The sequence below is a fragment of the Macaca mulatta genome, chromosome 7, assembly GCF_049350105.2.
Source record: "Macaca mulatta isolate MMU2019108-1 chromosome 7, T2T-MMU8v2.0, whole genome shotgun sequence".
In the NCBI taxonomy this organism is placed as follows: domain Eukaryota; kingdom Metazoa; phylum Chordata; class Mammalia; order Primates; family Cercopithecidae; genus Macaca; species Macaca mulatta.
The window spans coordinates 140,032,816-140,051,130 of NC_133412.1; the positions used below are offsets into that span (position 1 = coordinate 140,032,816).

The window sequence follows — 18,315 nt, forward strand, 5'->3', positions numbered from 1 at the left end:
TACTAAATTTTTCAGATAAAGTGAATTAATCTATGTAAAGCACTTAGAAAACTGACTCATAGTAACTGTTAAGTGATGATCATGGTTGTTGTTGTTTGAGTTTTTGTTTTTAGAGCAGGTCTGTTGGTGAAACCTTTTCTTAGCTTTTCTTCATTAGGAAATGTCTTTATCTCCGTATTACTCCTAAAGGATATTTTCACTAGATACAGAAATCTGGGTTGACTGTTCTTTTATTTCAGCATTTAAAAAAAAGTAAAATAAAATATTATTCGACTATCTTTTGCTCCATGGTTCCTGAAAAGAAATGAGCAATCAGTTCAAATTGCTGTTTCCTTATGTGTAATGGCAAATTTCTCTGGCTGCTTCGAAAATATTTTTTCTTCAGCTTTAGTTTCAGCAATTTGATTATGATGTATCTGGGTGTAATTTTCTTTTAGATTATCCTTCTGGGTTCAGTGAACTTTATGATTCTGTAAATTTATGTCTTTTACCAAATTTGGGATATTTACTTTTTTTTTTTTTTTTTTTTTTTTTTTTTGCTGCTTCTATAACATGAATTTTAGATTTTTTGGTAGTGTCTCACAAATCTTTTTTACTCTGTATTAATTTTAGGTTATTTCTATGATCTATCTTCAAATTAGCTGACTTTTGCCCTCTTTCATCTTCATTCTGCCTTTGAGCATATCTAGTGGCTTTTATTTCGGATATATTTTCAGTTCTAAATTCTCCATTTGGTTTTTTTGTTAATGGTTTCCAATTTCTCTGCTAAGAACTTGTATTTTTATATTTATTTCAAAATTATTGCCCTTTATGTCATGGAGAATAGTTATAATAACTGCTTAAAATTATTCTTCTGACAATTTCAATATCTGGCTTACCTTGGAGTTGACATCGGTTGATTTCTTTTCCAATGAGAACTGGTCAAATTTTCCTTGTTCTATGTTGAGAAATTTTGGGTTGTATCCTGGACATTCTGAACACTACATTGTAAGTAAATTATTTAACTCCTGTTAAAATCCTCTGGGGAATTTTAATTTAGTTAGTTTTAGCAATTGATCTGATTGGGTTTAGACTGTAAATTCTGTCTCACTTTCTGTGGGTAGTGGCTCAGCCTTTGCTATATTGTTAGTGTCTGCCCAGTACATGAACCATTTAGGAGTTAGAGACTTGGGCAGCAGTATATACTATGTTTATGTTTTAAAAGCTTTTCTTGTACTTCTTTTATACTGTCCCACGTATTCACAGCTCAGGGGTGACCCTGGAACTTGGGTCAGTTCACATACAGAATTAGAGAATCCACCTTCTTTAGCTGTCTTCTTTCTAAGAATTTCCCCCCCACTCCCCAGCTTCCAGGGGACCCCATTCCCAGTTACTCTGACCAGAAGAGGTTTCTTACAGAGTATTAACTCCCTTTGCAATTATGTAGTTGTACACAACTGACCTTTGGGACAAAGAACAAAGAAAAGAAAAAAAGAGAGAAAGAGATTCCTCTTACCTCAGTTCTTTAGACAATATCGGCTCTTTTTTTTTGTTTCCATTAGCCAAAGAGATAGGTAGGTCTTCTCTCTGGGCTTCGGGTGCTAACACTGTCATCATTATAGTATTGCAGCTCCACAATTAGGCCTAGCCCCATTAAGAGCTGTTATTCAAGCTCTGACTTCATTCCCAAATCTGCCTGCTACTATTTTACATTCAGTGTCATCAGGTAATCACTGTGTACTCTGTAAACAATCAGTAGGAGAGAGAAGCTATGGTTACTTTCTCCATCTTGGCTGACACCAAAGAACAAGTGTTGTAACTTTAATATCAGATCTCTGACTTCATATTTACTAGCATTTACTAGTAGTGTTACCTTGTTACTTTACAAGGTTTAGCACATCTTGTTCCAGTAGTTAACTAAACTACCCACAAAATAGTAGCATTTAATCTCCCTAAATTTATAATTTATTCCCTACTTGTTTTTTTTAAAAGATCAAATACCCTTTTTTCTCCCTAAATTTCATTAAAAATAACAGATCAACCACTGTGGTTATACACTGAAGAATGATTTGTCATGAATTTTATTCTCAGTTTTGTCATTAATTTGATTTATGATCTCTACTTAGTTTTATAGGGATAATACATAGCTCATTGAAATGTTATGAGGTCCTTTAAAGATTTACTCACACGTGTGTGTGTGTGTGTGTGTGTGTATAAAATAATAAATATCTAATTCATAGAAAGAGAAATTGATTGCCAGTTTTCCATTTTAGTATAAAGAGATTTACCATTGTAATCTTCAATGACTCATCTTTCAATTCTGTAGCTGTAATAAACACATGCACAGATTTTAGGGAGGAGATAACACTTTCCATTTGCTGCCAAAAATGGTTTTATAACTAATAATGGTTAAAAGAAAAATTTCAGGAAATAAAAACACAACACTTATTTTTTATAGACGTGAATCAAATTATTCTTAGTATTATTTAGATAATATTAAAGTAACATGGGTCATTTAAAGTAACAGTACAATCATCTTGAAGAGTTTCTATTTTTTTAACCCACATCAAATATACTTAGCTTATGAAGCTCTATAGGGCAGCAGAAGATGGCAGAGTAGTATATATCAGGAATCTGTTTCTCCATCTGGACAACCATTGAACTGGTAGGATCTCTCTGATATAACTATTTTGGAACTTTGTCGTCTATTCAGATGTTTACAGCTTACTGGAAAAGGCTTGACTAGTAGATTGTGGTTAATCTGGGTCAGTTTTAACCTAGTGTGCTACTAGCCAACCATTTTCCAGTGCTCCAGCTAGCAGGTACTAGAGTTTATACGACAGCTTGTGGAAGACAGAATGGGCAATTAAGGACCTTATCCTCCAAATATTGGGGATCCAGGTTCTGTTTGTGGATTACTGCTTTGGGTTGTAGAAGTGCAGAGGCAAAGACAGGATGCCATTGTTGCAACCCACACTGGCTGAAGTATCTTCAAGGGATTTATAAGGACAGTACCTACATTTTCGCCTACATTTTTCTTCTTCTCTTTTGGGACCCAGAAATTATAGAATTAGAACATTCAAAAACAGCTACATATATAGGGGAATTTAGAAAGTCACTATGCATGCCCAGAGGAAAAGGCAGGCTGAGAAAAAGAGAAAGGCCTTAAGTTTATACCTCAGGCTTATCTCTTACACAGAACACCTTATAACAATTAAAAAAAAAATAAAAATAAAAATAAAGCAAACCGTAGGGAAGGGAGAGAAATTGATTTCCAGAATACTGTATTATAAAATTCAAATATTCAGAGTTCAAAATAAAATGACAAAGCCAAGAAAAAGTATGATCCATTCAAATGAAAACATAAATTGACAAAAATCCATGAGGAAGATGAAATGGTGAACTTACTAGACAAAGGCTTTAAAACAACTGTCTTAAAGATATCTCACAGAACTAAAGGAAGATATTGACAGTGCCAAGATAATGATGTGTGAGCAAAAGTAAATATCAATAAATGTATTAAAAAACATAAAAAAATAGTCAATCAGGCAGCTAAAATGACTTCTCAGTTTAATATCTTTTAAGGCCATGATGGCACCATCTATAATCAGGCTTCTCTCTACTGTATGCAGGAGGAAGTGGCCACTATTAACAGCCCTCCCTTTTTGTAGCATTAGACAGCAACAGGCCACCCTGAGATTATTTACAGAGGGCAGCTATATAAACACTTACATATATATTCAGTCCAGGCTAGAAAATACTTTTTCCCCATGAGTGTGAAGATTCATATTGTATGCTAGTAAATCTCTCTGCACGTGTTCATCATGACAATGTACTCAGGAGTTCTAAGTCATGATGAGCATCCTGCAGCAGTTCCAGTGAATCGTGTATGAAAAACATGTATCCTTTAAAAAAATAAAGAAGATAAAAAAGAATAATGAAGAAATGAGTTGACAAGTACAATTGCTGGAAAAAAATCATTAGAGGGATTCAAAAGCTGTTTTCAGCAGGCAGAAAAAAGAATCAGCAAACTTAAAGACACAACACTTGAAATTAACAAATCTGAGGAACAGAAATAAAAAAGATGGAAGAAAACTGAACAGAGCCTAACAGACCTATGGAACACCATTAGCAGACCAGCATACACATTATGGGGATTCAAGATGGATGAGTGAGGGAGAAACGGGCTTACCAGAGCAGACTCATGAACACTAATAAGCATGGGAAACTGTCAGGTAGGCAAATCTAAACTATAATTGACAAATTGCTAGAGGTTCAGTGCAGACAACTATGAGAGTTAAAAACTTCAGGGAAACTCAGGTACAGGGGAGCCGCTATACTTTTGTGAAAACTCAATGGAACCTAAGGGACCTGTGGAATAAGTCCTTCAGAACAACCAGGTTCTCACAGTAAGTATTAGAGGAAAATTCCCTCATGTTTCAGCAGGGAAGGGAAAAGGGAACTATTGTGAAACACACCAGAGCACTCTGTTCTTCTTAATGAACCCTAACCCCAGGAGAAACTACTTAACCTGAGCCTACCCTGCTGGAGTATAATCAAATACTAACTTACCTAGAGGAAGGGAAATACCCAAGTTCAGCTCACTCTAGCCGTCATCTCCCATGTAACAGGGGAGGAAAAATTGAGAAAAACTCGTGAAGCTCACAAAAGGCTCACTAAAAGACTGAGACCTGGCCGGGCATGGTTGCTCACACCTATAATCCCAGTACTTTGGGAGGCCAAGGCAAGTGGATCATGAAGTCAGGAGATCGAGACCATTCTGCCTAACACAGTGAAACCTCGTCTCTACTAAAAATACAAAAAATTAGCCGGGCATGGTGCCACATGTCTATAGTCCCAGCTGAGGCGGGAGAATCGCACCTGGGAGGTGGAGGTTGCAATGAGCCAAGATCGAACCACTGCACTCCAGCCTGGCGACAGAGCAAGACTCCATCTCAAAATATAAAAAGACCAAGACTTAACCATAGGACTATAGCATACTTCTCCACCCCCACACATCCCCACCATATTACTGGAGGCCTGTCTACAGCAGTTCCTTTTACCTGGAATGTTTGGCTATGAAGAAAAATTACAAGGCATATCAAATGGGGAAAAAATACAATTTGAAGAGACAAAGCAAGCATCAGAAGTAGACATGGCAGGAATGCTGGAATTATCAGACTGGGAATTTAAAAATCATTGTGATTAATATGCTGAGTGCTCCAATGGATGAAGTAGGTACCATGCAAGAACAAATGGGTACCGTAAGCAAAGAGATGAAACTCCTAAGAATCAAAAATAAATGCTAGATATCAAAAACACTGTAACAGACATAAACAGTGCCTTTGATGGGCTTATTAGAATGAACACAGCTAAGGATAAAAAAACTGAGCATGATGATCTCTCACTGCATACCTCCAAAACTGAAAAGCAAAGAGAACAAGGGCTGAGAAACAAAACAGAACAGAGTATCAAAGAATTTTGAGACAACTCTAAAAGGTAAAACATCTATATAATGTGAATACCCAAAAGAGAAGAAAGAGAGAAACAGAAGAAATATTTGCAACAATGACCGAGAATTTCCCCAAATTAATGTCAGATGCCACAAAATCAACTATACCTAGACATACCATATTCAAACTAGAGAAAATCAAAAATAAAGAAAAAATCATGATAGAGTCCAGAGGGGAAAAAAAACTCCGTATCTATAGAGGAAGAAAGATAAGAACTACATTCAACGTGTCCTCAGACATGCATTTAAAAAATCAGTCTATGATTTGGGGCATACAATATGTAAAGACGTAATTTACGACATCAGTAACTGAAAGGGGTGAGGACAGAGCAGTATAAGAGGAGAATTTTTGTATGCTATTGAAGTTAAACTGGTATAAATTCAAATTATTACTTTAGGATGTTAAATGTAATCTTCATAGTGGCCACAAGGAAAATAGATACAGGATGTACACACACACAAAAAAATGAGAGGGAATTAAAATATTTCACTAAAAAATTTAAGAACAAATGAAGACAGTAATGCAGGAAATGAGGAGTTAAAAAGCTGTAAGGCATATGGAAAACCCTTAACAAAATGGTAGAATTCCCTTTTTGTCAATAATTAAGTGTAAATGGATTAAACTTTCCAATCAAAGAGACAGATTAATAGACTGGATAGGAAGGCATGATCCAGCTATATGCTGTCTACATGAGATTCATTTTAGATCCAAAGACATAAATAAGTTGAAAATGAAAGGATAGAAGAAGACAGGCAAATAGTAAGCAAAAGCGAACCATGATGGCTATAATATCAAATTAATTTTAAATCAAAAATGTTTATCTTAAATCCAAAAAGTTTACAAGAGACAAAGGATATATGTTACTAGAAGGTTTAATTCTGCACAGTAATATTATACTTATAAACATGTATGCAGTTAATAGACTATCAAAATAGATGAAGCAAAAATGAACAGAATTGAAGAGGAAAATAGACAGCTATGCAAGAATAGTTGAGGAATTCAGTACCCCACATTCAATAATGGATAGAACAGCCACACAAAAGGTAAGTAAAAAAATGTAAGAACTTGAACAACACAATAAACCAACTAGATGCAACCCACATATATAAAACACTTTACCCAACAACAGTAGCATACACCTTCTGAAGTACACATGGGACATTCTCCAAGATAGAGCATGTTAGGCCACAAAGTAAGTTTCACTAGGTTTTTTTAAATAGATGCCATAAAAAATATATTGCAAAACAGTATATTCTTCAAAGCGTATTCTCCAAAAAGAGAATGAAGTTTGAAATCAATAACAGAAGGAAAACTGGAAAATTTACAAATATGTGAAAATTAAACTCAAACAACCAATAAGTTAAAGAAGAAATCATAAGGGAAATTAGAAAATTTTTAAAAATGAATTAAAACAAAAATGCAACATACCAAAACTTAATAGTATGCAGAAAAAGCAGTACTGATATTGCTGTAAACATTTAAAAAATAATTACATTTTTTTAAATCTCATAACAGCAGTCTCATTTTATAACTTTATAAGTTAAGAAACTAGAAAAAGAATAACAACTTAAACCCAAAGCTAGCAGAAAGAAGGAAATAATAAAAATTAGAGCAGAGATAAATGAAATAGAAAATCAAAAAACAATAGAGGAAAATCAACTAAGCCAAAGTTGGTTCTTCGAAAAGATCAACAAAAATCACAAAATATTAGCTAGATGGACTAAGGGAAAAAAAGAAACTCAAATTACTAAAATCATTAATGAAAATGGAGTCATTAGTACCAATTCCACAGAAATGAAAAGGACTAGAAGAGTATAGCATAACAACTATATGCCAATAAGTTGAATACCCAGATGAAGTGGACAAACTCTTAGAGACACAAAACCTACTGAGACTGAATCACAAAGAAATAGAAAATCTGAATAGACCCATACCTAGGAAGGAGATTGACTCAGAAATTAACAGCCTCTCCGCTGGGTGTGGTGGCTCACGCCTGTAATCCCAACACTTTGGGAGGCCAAAGCAGGCGGATCACTTGAGCACAGCAAGAGCAGCCTGGGCAATATGGCAAAACCCTATCTCTACTAAAAAATTCAAAAAATTAGCCAGGTGTGGTGGCACACACCTGTAGTCCCAGCTACTTGGGGATCTGAGGCAGGAGTATCACTTGAGCCCAGGAGGCCACACAGTGAGCCCTGATTGTGCACACTGCACTCCAGCCTGGGCAACAGAGTGAGACCCTGTCTCCAAAAAAAAAAAAAAAAAAACCTCTCTGTTTACAAAATACCTGGACCAGTTGGCTTCACTGATGAATTCTACCAGGTATTTAAAGAACAACTGACACTGGTTATTTCCAAAATCTTTCCAAAGAATTGAAGAGAAGACAACACTTCCTAACTCATTTTACAAAAGGCAGCATTGGTCTCATACCAAAGACAGGAAAAACAAAACAAAACAAAACTGCAGGCCAATTTCCCTTAATGAATGTTGGTGCTAAAAAAAAAAAAAAAAAAAAAAAACAGCAAACTGATTGCAGCAGCATATTAAAAAGAATTACACAACATGACCCTAGAATACAAAGATTGTTCAACATATGAAAATAAATCATTGATTGTAATATACCACAGTAGCAGAATGAAGGGGAAAAAAAAAACCCATATGATCATTTGATGATGGGTTTTCAGCATCAATGGATGCTGAAAAAACCATTTGTAAAAATACAAGTTTCATGTTAAAAACACTCAACAAACTAGGAAAAGAAGGAAACTACCTTAATGTGATAAAGGCTTTATGTGAAAAACCCACAGCTTACATCATATTCAGTGGTGAAAGACTGAAAGCTTTTCCTTTAAAATCAGGAACAAGATGGGGATGCCCACTTTTTCCACTTCCATTCAACATAGTATCAGAACTTCTAGCCAGAACCATTAGGCGATAAAAAGAAGTGAAAGGTATCCAAATTGGAAAGGAAGAAGTAAACCTATCTTTTTTTTGACATGATTATATATGTAGAAAACCCAAGATGCCACACACAAAACCATTAGAACTAATAAATGAATTCAGCAAAGTTGCAGAATACAAAATCAGGCTGCAAAAATCAGTCGTATTTTTATACAATGACAACAAACGATCCAAAATAAAATTAAGAAAATAGAATAGAATCAAGAGCCCAGAAATAAGCCCTTGCATATAAAATGCAATAATTTTCAACAAGGGTGTCAATTCAATGGGGAGAGAATAGTCTTTTCAACGAATGGTGTTGGGAAAATTGGATATCCACTTGCAAAAGAATGAAGTCAGACCTCTGCCTACTGAATATAAAAATTAATTCAAAATGGATCAAAGACCTATACACAAGAGCTAAAACCATAAAACTCTTGGGAAAAAAAAAGGGGGGACAGCTTCATGACATTAGATTTGGCAGTCATTTCTTGGGTATGACACCAAAAGCATAGGCAGCAAACAAAAAACTAGATAATTTGGACTTTCTCGATGTTGAAAATCTTTGTACATTGAACAAAGTAAAAGGGCAACCCATGGAATCAAGAAAATATTCACAATCACATATCTGGCTAGGTATTAACATTCTATATATATATATATTTTTTTTTAATTCCTACAATTCAACAAAGAAAATGCTATTTAAAAACAGGCAGAAGACTCAAATAGATATTTCTCCAAAGAAGATACACAAATGACTGACAAGCACATGAAAAGATCCTCAGCATCAGTAGTCATTAGGGAAATGCAAATCAGAACCACAATGATATACAACTTCACACCTATTAGGTTGGCTGTTATCAAAACAATACTAAATAAGTGGTGGCAGAATGTTTAGAAACATCGTGCATTGCTGGTGAGGATGTAAAATGGTGCAACTGCTGTGGGAAACTATGGCATATCCTCAAGAAATTAAGCGTAGAATTATATGACCCAGGAACTCCACTTCCGAGTTACATATCCAAAAGAATTGAAAGCAGGGGCTGGGTGTGGTGGCTTACACCTGTAATCCCAACACTTTGGTAGCGTGAGACAAGAGGATCACTTGAGACCAAGAGTTTGAGACCAGCCTGAGCAAAATAGTGAGACCCTGTCTCTACAAAACTTGTTTAAAAAAATTAGCCAGGCCTGGTGACACACACCTATAATCCTAGCTCCTCAGGAGGATGAGGAAGGAGTGTCACTTGAGCCCAGGAATTGAAGGTTACAGTGAGCTGTGATCATGCCACTGCATTCCAGTCTGGGCAACAGAGTGAGACTGTCTCTTAAAGAATTGAAAGCAGGGACTATAATAGATATTTGCAAGCCATATTCATAACATCATTATTCACCTTACCGAAAAGTTGGAAGCAACCCAGATGTCCATTGATTGATGAATGCATAAACAAAATGGGTTAAAGACGTGCAATGAAATATTATTCAGCCTTAAAAATTATTGACAATTCTAACACTTGCTGCAACATAGATGAACCTTGAAAACATTGTGCTAAGTGAAATAAGCCAGATTATATAAGGACAAATGTGTGATTCCACTTACATGAAGTACCTAGAATAACCAGATGCATAAAGAAAATAGAACAATGCTTATGAGCAGATAGGGAGAAGAGAATGGAGAGGTTTTGTTTGGGATGATGAAAAAGTTCTGGAGATGGACAGTGGTGATGGTTGCACAATAATGTGAATGTACTTAATGCCACTGAATTGTATACTTAAAATTAGTTAGAATGGTAAAGTTTATGTTATGTGTATTTTACCAGAGTTCCTTTTATAGCTATAGGACAGGAAATGCAACATACATAGAATGTACATTCTCTTGAAACATTCCTGCAATGTTTCAGGCCCAACTTCCAGACTCCAGTATGACCGGAGGTATACTGGGTTTCAAAAGACAAGTGACACTGATGGTGTGAGTACCACCTCAACACAGGAGAGCTGCCACCTTTCTCCTCCTCTCACCCAGCTTTTATATTTTCCTAAATATCATAGCTTCGTAAGAGATTTGTGATAGCTGGATCTTACTCGTTATAACTCAATAAAATAAACAATGTGAATAACACGGTTCAGGTTCCTCAGGTTATCTTCAGATCTTGACAAAGAGCCTAACAACTGTGGGATAGGTTTAGTTCAATACATAGATCATAGCATTTAGATTACAGAATCAGTTCAGTGCATTTTTTGAGTAAACAATTTTGACCCAGAGTTAACTCTTTAGCTGTCTTTAGCTCTGGAGGGAAGTTTGAATTCAGTTGTTATCCCCTCCATGTCATAACCACATGATGACTTAGATTTGCCTAAATGTGGAGGCTAACAAACATCAAGCAAAGGAGAATTCAATTTAAAGTGACTCTGGGTGTTGAAGCAGTGGACAGAAGTAAATCCTTTCTGGAAGAATTCTACTTAACCGCGTCCTCAAATATTTCTCAGAGATAAAGTTCTAAGGAAATTAGCATGTCATGGGGTCAGGGAGGTAGGGGAAGGTGGCAAAACACACAGGAATTAAGGCAACAGATTATAGCTGGACTCTGAAAGACTTAAAATCTCGATATTATCAAATAATATTAAAAATAAATGTAATATATTTAAAGAGCTAAACAATAAGCTTAAAAATTACATTGAGGAACAAATAAATTTGAAAAAGAACTAAACTTTTATTTACATATGCAAAATATAATAATGAAAATTTTAAAACTTAATGGATAGATTCAACTACAGATTATAAACAATTCAAGAGAGAATTAGGAAACTTGATGAAACTATTGGAAGAAACCATCCAGAATTCAGCTCAGATGTACAAAGAAACAGAAAAAAAAAGAGAAGTTAAAAAGCATGGAGTAGGTCCTGAGCAAGATGGCTGAATAGAAACAGCTCCAGCCTCCAGCTCCCAGCGCGGGCAACACAGAAGACGGGTGATTTCTGCATTTTCAACTGAGGTACCGAGTTCGTCTCACTGGGAAGTGCCAGACAATCAGTGCTGCTCAGCTGGTGCAGCCCGACCAGCTAGAGTGGAAGCAGGGCGAGGCATCGCCTCACCTGAGAAGCATAAGGGGGAAGGGAATCCCTTTTCCTAGCCAAGGGAAACTGAGACACACAACACCTGGAAAATCGGGTAACTCCCACCCTAATACTGCGCTTTACCAAGGGTCTTAGCAAATGGCACACCAGGAGATTATATGCCACACCTGGCCCGGAGGGTCCCACGCCCACGGAGCCTCCCTGATTGCTAGCACAACAGTCTGAGATCTAACTCCAAGGTGGCAGTGAGGCTGGGGGACGAGCGCCCGCCATTGCTGAGGCTTAAGTAGGTAAACAAAGCGGCCAGGAAGCTCGAACTGGGTGGACCCCACCTCAGCTCAAGGAGGCCTGCCTGCCTCTGTAGTCTCCACCTCTGGGGACAGGGCATAGCTAAACAAAAAGCAGCAGAAACCTCTGCAGATGTAAATGACCCTGTCTGACATCATTGAAGAGAGCAGTGGGTCTCCCAGCACTGAGGTTGAGATCTGGAAAAGGACAGACTGCATGGGTGGGTCCCTGACCCTTGAGTAACCTAACTGGGAGACATATCCCACTAGGTGCAGACCGTCACCTCACACCTCACACGGCTGGGCACACATCTGAAACGAATTTTCCAGAGCAAGAATCAGACAGCAACACTCACTGTTCAGCAATATTCTATCCTCTGCAGCCTCTGCTGCTGATACCCAGGCAAACAGGATCTGACCTCAAGCAAACTCCAACAGACCTGCAGCTGAGGGTCCTGACTGTTAGAAGGAAAACTAACAGGAAGAACACGCACACCAAAACCCCATCAGTACATCACCATCATCAAACATCAAAGACAGATAAAACCACAAAGATGGGGGGAAAGCAGGGCAGAAAAGCTGGATATTCAAAAAGCAGAGCGCATCTCCCCCTCCAAAGGAATGCAGCTCATCACCAGCAGCGGATCAAAGCTGGACGGAGAATGACTTGGACGGAGAATGACTTTGACGAATTGAGAGAAGAAGGCTTCAGTCAATCAAACTTCTCAGAGCTAAAGGAAGAACTACGTACCCAGTACAAAGAAACTAAAAATCTTGAAAAAAGAATGGAAGAATGAATAACTAGAATAATCAATGCAGAGAAGGCCATAAACGAACTGATAGAGATAAAAACCATGACACGAGAATTACGTGACAAATGCACAAGCTTCAGTAACTGACTCGTTCAGCTGGAACAAAGAGTATCAATGATTGAAGATCAAATGAATGAAATGAGGCAAGAAGACAAGTGTAGAGAAAAAACAATAACAAGAAATGAACAAAGCCTCCAAGAAGTATGGGATTATGTAAAAAGACCAAATCTACGTCTGATTGGTGTGCCTGAAAGTGAGGGAGAAAATGAAACCAACTTGGAAAACACTCTGCAGGATATCATCCAGGAGCACTTCCCCAACCTAGTAAGGCAGGCCAACATTCAAATTCAAGAAATACAGAGAACGCCACAAAGATACTCCTCGAGAAGAGCAACTCCAACACACATAATTGTCAGATTCACCAAAGTTGAAATGGAGGAAAAAATGTTAAGGGCAGCCAGAGGGAAAGGTCTGGTTACCCACAAAGGGAAGCCCATCAGATTAACAGCAGATCTCTCGGCAGAAACTCTCCAAGCCAGAAGAGAGTGGGGGCCAATATTCAACATTCTGAAAGAAAAGAATTTTCAACCCAGAATTTCATGTCCAGCCAAACTAAGTTTCATAAGTGAAGGAGAAATAAAATCCTTTACAGACAAGCAAATACTTAGAGATTTTGTCACCACCAGGCCTGCCCTACAAGAGACCCTGAAGGAAGCACTAAACATGGAAAGGAACAACCAGTACCAGTCATTGAAAAAAAGTACCAAAATGTAAAGACTATCGATGCTAGGAAGAAACTGCATCAACTAACGAGCAAAATAACCAGCTAATATCACAATGACAGGATCAAGTTCACACGTAACAATATTAACATTAAATGTAAATGGACTAAATGGTCCAATTAAAAGATACAGACTGGCAAATTGGATAAAGAGTCAAAACCCATCAGTCTGCTGTATTCAGGAGACCCATCTCACATGCAGGGACACACATAGGCTCAAAATAAAGGGAGATGGAGGAAGATCTAACAAACAAATGGAAAACAAAAAAGAGGCATGGGTTGCAATCCTAGTCTCTGGTAAAACAGACTTTAAACCATCAAAGATCAAAAGAGACAAAGAAGGCCATTACATAATGATAAAGGGATCAATTCAACAGGAAGAGCTAAGTATCCTAAATATATATGCACCCCCAATACAGGAGCACCCAGATTCATCAAGCCAGTCCTTAGAGACTTAAAAAGAGACTTAGACTCCCATACAATAATAATTGGAGAATTCAACACCCCACTGTCAACACTGGACAGATCAATGAGACAGAAAGTTAACAAGGATATCCAGGAATTGAACTCCACTCTGCACCAAGCACCTGATAGACATCTACAGAACTCTCCACCCCAAATCAACAGAATATACATTCTTCTCAGCACCACATCACACTTATTCCAAAATTGACCACATAATTGGAAGTAAAGCACTCCTCAGCAAATGTACAAGGACAGAAATTTTAACAAATTGTCTTTCAGACCACAGTGCAATCAAACTAGAACTCAGGACTAAGAAACTCAATCAAAACCGCTCAACTACATAGAAACTGAACAATCTGCTCCTGAATGACGACTGAGTACATAACGAAATGAAGGCAGAAATAAAGATGTTCTTTGAAACCAATGAGAACAAAGATACAACATACCAGAATCTCTGGTACACATTTAAAGCAGTGTATAGAGGGAAATTTATAGCACTAAATGCCCACAAGAGAAAGCAGGAAAGATCCAAAATTGACACCCTAACATCACAATTAAAGGAACTAGAGAAGCAAGAGCAAACATATTCGAAAGGTAGCAGAAGGCACGAAATAACTAAGATCAGAGTAGAACTGAAGGAGATAGATACACAAAAAACCCTCCAAAAAATCAATGAATCCAGGAGCTGGTTTTTTGAAAATATCAACAAAATTGATAGACCGCTAGCAAGACAAATAAAGGAGAAAAGAGAGAAGAATCAAATAGACACAATAAAAATGATAAAGGGGATATCATCACTGACCCCACAGAAATACAAAATACCATCAGAGAATACTATAAACACCTCTACGCAAATAAACTAGAAAACCTAGAAGCAATGGATAATTTCCTGGACACTTACACTCTCCCAAGACTAAATCAGGAAGAAGTTGTATCCCTGAATAGACCAATAGCAGGCTCTGAAACTGAGGCAATAGTTAATAGCCTACCAACCAAAAAAAGTCCAGGACCAGAAGGATTCACAGCCGAATTCTACCAGAGGTACAAGGAGGAGGTGGTACCATTCCTTCTGAAACTATTCCAATCAACAGAAAAAGAGGGAATCCTCCCTAACTCATTTTATGAGGCCAACATCATCCTGATACCAAAGCCTGACAGAGACACACACGAAAAAAAAGAATTTTACACCAATATCCCTGATGAACATCGATGAAAAAATCCTCAATAAAATAGTGGCAAACCGAATCCAGAAGTACATCAAAAAGCTTATCCACCATGATCAAGTGGTCTTCATCCCTGGGATGCAAGGCTGGTACAACATATGCAAATCAGTAAACGTAATCCAGCATACAAACAGAACCAAAGACAGAAACCACATGATTATCTCAATAGATGCCAAAAAGGCCTTTGACAAAATTCAACAGCCCATCATGCTAAAAACTCTCAATAAATTTGGAATTGATGGAATATATCTCAAAATAATAAGAGCTATTTATGACAGACCCACAACCAATATCATACTGAATGGGCAAAAACTGGAAGCATTCCCTTTGAAAACTGGCACAAGACAGGGATGCCCTTTCTCACCACTCCTATTCAACATAGTGTTGGAAGTTCTGGCTAGCAATCAGGCAAGGGAAAGAAATCAAGGTATGCAGGTAGGAAAAGAAGTCAAATTGTCCCTGTTTGCAGATGACATGATTGTATATTTAGAAAACCCCATCGTCTCAGCCCAAAATCTCCTTAAGCTGATAAGCAACTTCAGCAAAGTCTCAGGATACAAAATTAATGCGCAAAAATCACAAGCATTCTTATACACCAGTAACAGACAAACAGAGAGCCATATCATGAATGATCTCCCATTCACAATAGCTTCAAACAGAATAAAATACCTAGGAATCCAACTTACAAGGGATGTAAGGGACCTCTTCAAGGAGAACTACAAACCACTGCTCAGTGAAATAAAAGAGGACACACACAAATGGAAGAACATACCATGCTCATGGATAGAAAGAATCAATATTGTGAAAATGGCCATACTGCCCAAGGTAATTTATAGATTCAATGCCATCCCCATCAAGCTACCAGTGAGTTTCTTCACAGAATTGGAAAAAAAACCACTTTAAGGTTCATATGGAAGGAAAAAAGAGCTCACATTGCCAAGACAATCCTAAGTGAAAAGAACAAAGCTGGAGGCATCATGCTACCTGACTTCAAACTATACTACAAGGCTACAGTAACCAAAACAGCATGGTACTGGCACCAAAACAGAGGTATAGACAAATGGAACAGAACAGAACCCTCCGAAACAATACCACATATCTACAGCCATCTGATCTTTGATAAACCTGACAAAAACAAGAAATGGGGAAAGGATTCCCTGTTTGATAAATGGTGCTGGGAAAATTGGCTAGCCATAAGTAGAAAGCTGAAACTGGATCCCTTCCTTATTCCTTATACGAAAATTAATTCAAGATGGATTAGAATCTTAAATGTTAGACCTAAAACCATAAAAACCCTAGAAGAAAACCTAGGTAATACCATTCAGGACATAGGCATGGGCAAGGACTTCATGTCTAAAACACCAAAAGCAACGGCAACAAAAGCCAAAATTGACAAATGGGACCTAATTAAAATAAAGAGCTTCTGCACAGCAAAAAAACTACCATGAGAGTGATCAGGCAACCTACAGAATGGGAGAAAATTTTTGCAATCTACTCGTCTGACAAGGGGCTAATATCCAGAACCTACAGAGAACTCAAACAAATTTACAAGAAAAAAGCAAACAACCCCATCAAAAAGTGCTCAAAGGATATGAACAGACACTTCTCAAAAGAAGACATTTATGCAGCCAACAGACACATGAAAAAATGCTCATCATCACTGGCCATCAGAGAAATGCAAATCAAAACCACAATGAGATACCATCTCACACCAGTTAGAATGGCAATCATTAAAAAGTCAGGAAACAACAGGTGCTGGAGAGGATGTGGAGAAATAGGAACACTTTTACACTGTTGGTGGGATTGTAAACTAGTTCTACCATTGTAGAAAACAGTATAGCGATTCCTCAAGGATCTAGAACCAGAAATACCATTTGACCCAGCCATCCCATTTCTGGGTATATACACAAAGATTATAAATCATGCTGCTATAAAGACACATGCACACGTATGTTTAGTGCGCGACTATTCACAATAGCAAAGACTTGGAATCAACCCATATGTCTATCAGTGACAGACTGGATTAAGAAAATGTGGCACATATACACCATGGAATACTATGCAGCCGTAAAAAAGGATGAGTTCATGTCCTTTGTAGGGACATGGATGCAGCTGGAAACCATCATTCTCAGCAAACTATCACATAAATAGAAAATGAAACACCGCATGTTCTCACTCATAGGTGGGAATTGAGCAATGAGATCACTTGGGCACGGGAAGGGGAACATCACACATCGGGGCCTATTGTGGGTAGGGGGAAGAGGGAAGGGATGGCTTTGGGAATTATACCTGATGTAAATGACAAGTTGATGGGTGCTGACGAGTTGATGGGTGCAGCATACCAACATGGCACGTGTATACTTATGTAACAAACCTGCACGTTGTGCACATGTATCCTAGAACTTAAAGTATAATAATAAAAAAAAAAAAGCATGGAGTATAGAGTGAGAAAATATAAAATATACTCAAATTGTAGTTTAGAAGGAATTAATACAGAATGAGGAAAAGAAAATGTTTGAAGATAGTATGACCAAAAAACAAAATCTCACAATTCTCCAAAGACATCAATCTTCAGATTCATGAATCCAAACAAATCCCTAGGAAGATAAATAAAAAGAAATGTATACCTAGTCACATGATACAGTAGTAACAGTATAAAATAGAGAGAAAAAGTCTTACAAACTACCAGAAAATGAATTATATGATTATGTTAAGTATACTTCAATAAACTTTGAAAAAAAAGATGATTCCTTGTATCTTGATGTTATAATTTTGATATTTTTCCTAGTTTATAAGAAATAGATTGTATATTGTTATTTATATGTATTCTTTGCTTAATAACAGGACTAACCTTTTAAATGTTTTTGGCTATTTCTGCTTTTTTCTTTTGTAAGTTGAATATTCATATTCTTTATGAATATTTAAATTGACATGCTTATTGATTTTAAGATTTTAAACTTGTAGTGTTATAATTAGTTGTATGCCTTTTATTTTATTTACAGTATTTGACAAATGTAAATTTTACAGTTTTATGAAGATAAATCTTAAAATATTGGAGAGAGAAATCACAGAATACCTAGTTAAACAACAATTTGACTGATTAGTAAACTCTCAGTAATAATACTTGAAACAGAAGATACTGGAATAATACTTTCAATGTGCTGAAAGAAAATAACATTTAATCAATAATTTTACACTCAGCAAAGTTACCATTAAAGAATGGGAGAGGATGAAATGTCATTT

General features: G+C 36.9%; 1 protein-coding gene and 1 long non-coding RNA gene across 31 annotated transcripts in view; one reads left to right on the top strand and one right to left on the bottom strand.

Annotated features, from left to right (window-relative positions):
- GPHN (gephyrin) overlaps positions 1–18,315 on the top strand; it is a 734,546-nt gene that overhangs the window by 418,591 nt on the left and 297,640 nt on the right.
- LOC144330306 (uncharacterized) lies at positions 507–1,684 on the bottom strand. Its single transcript, XR_013396356.1, has 2 exons — positions 1,496–1,684; positions 507–980 (listed from the first exon to the last, which is right to left on the bottom strand). It is a non-coding gene; the product is annotated as an uncharacterized LOC144330306 (long non-coding RNA).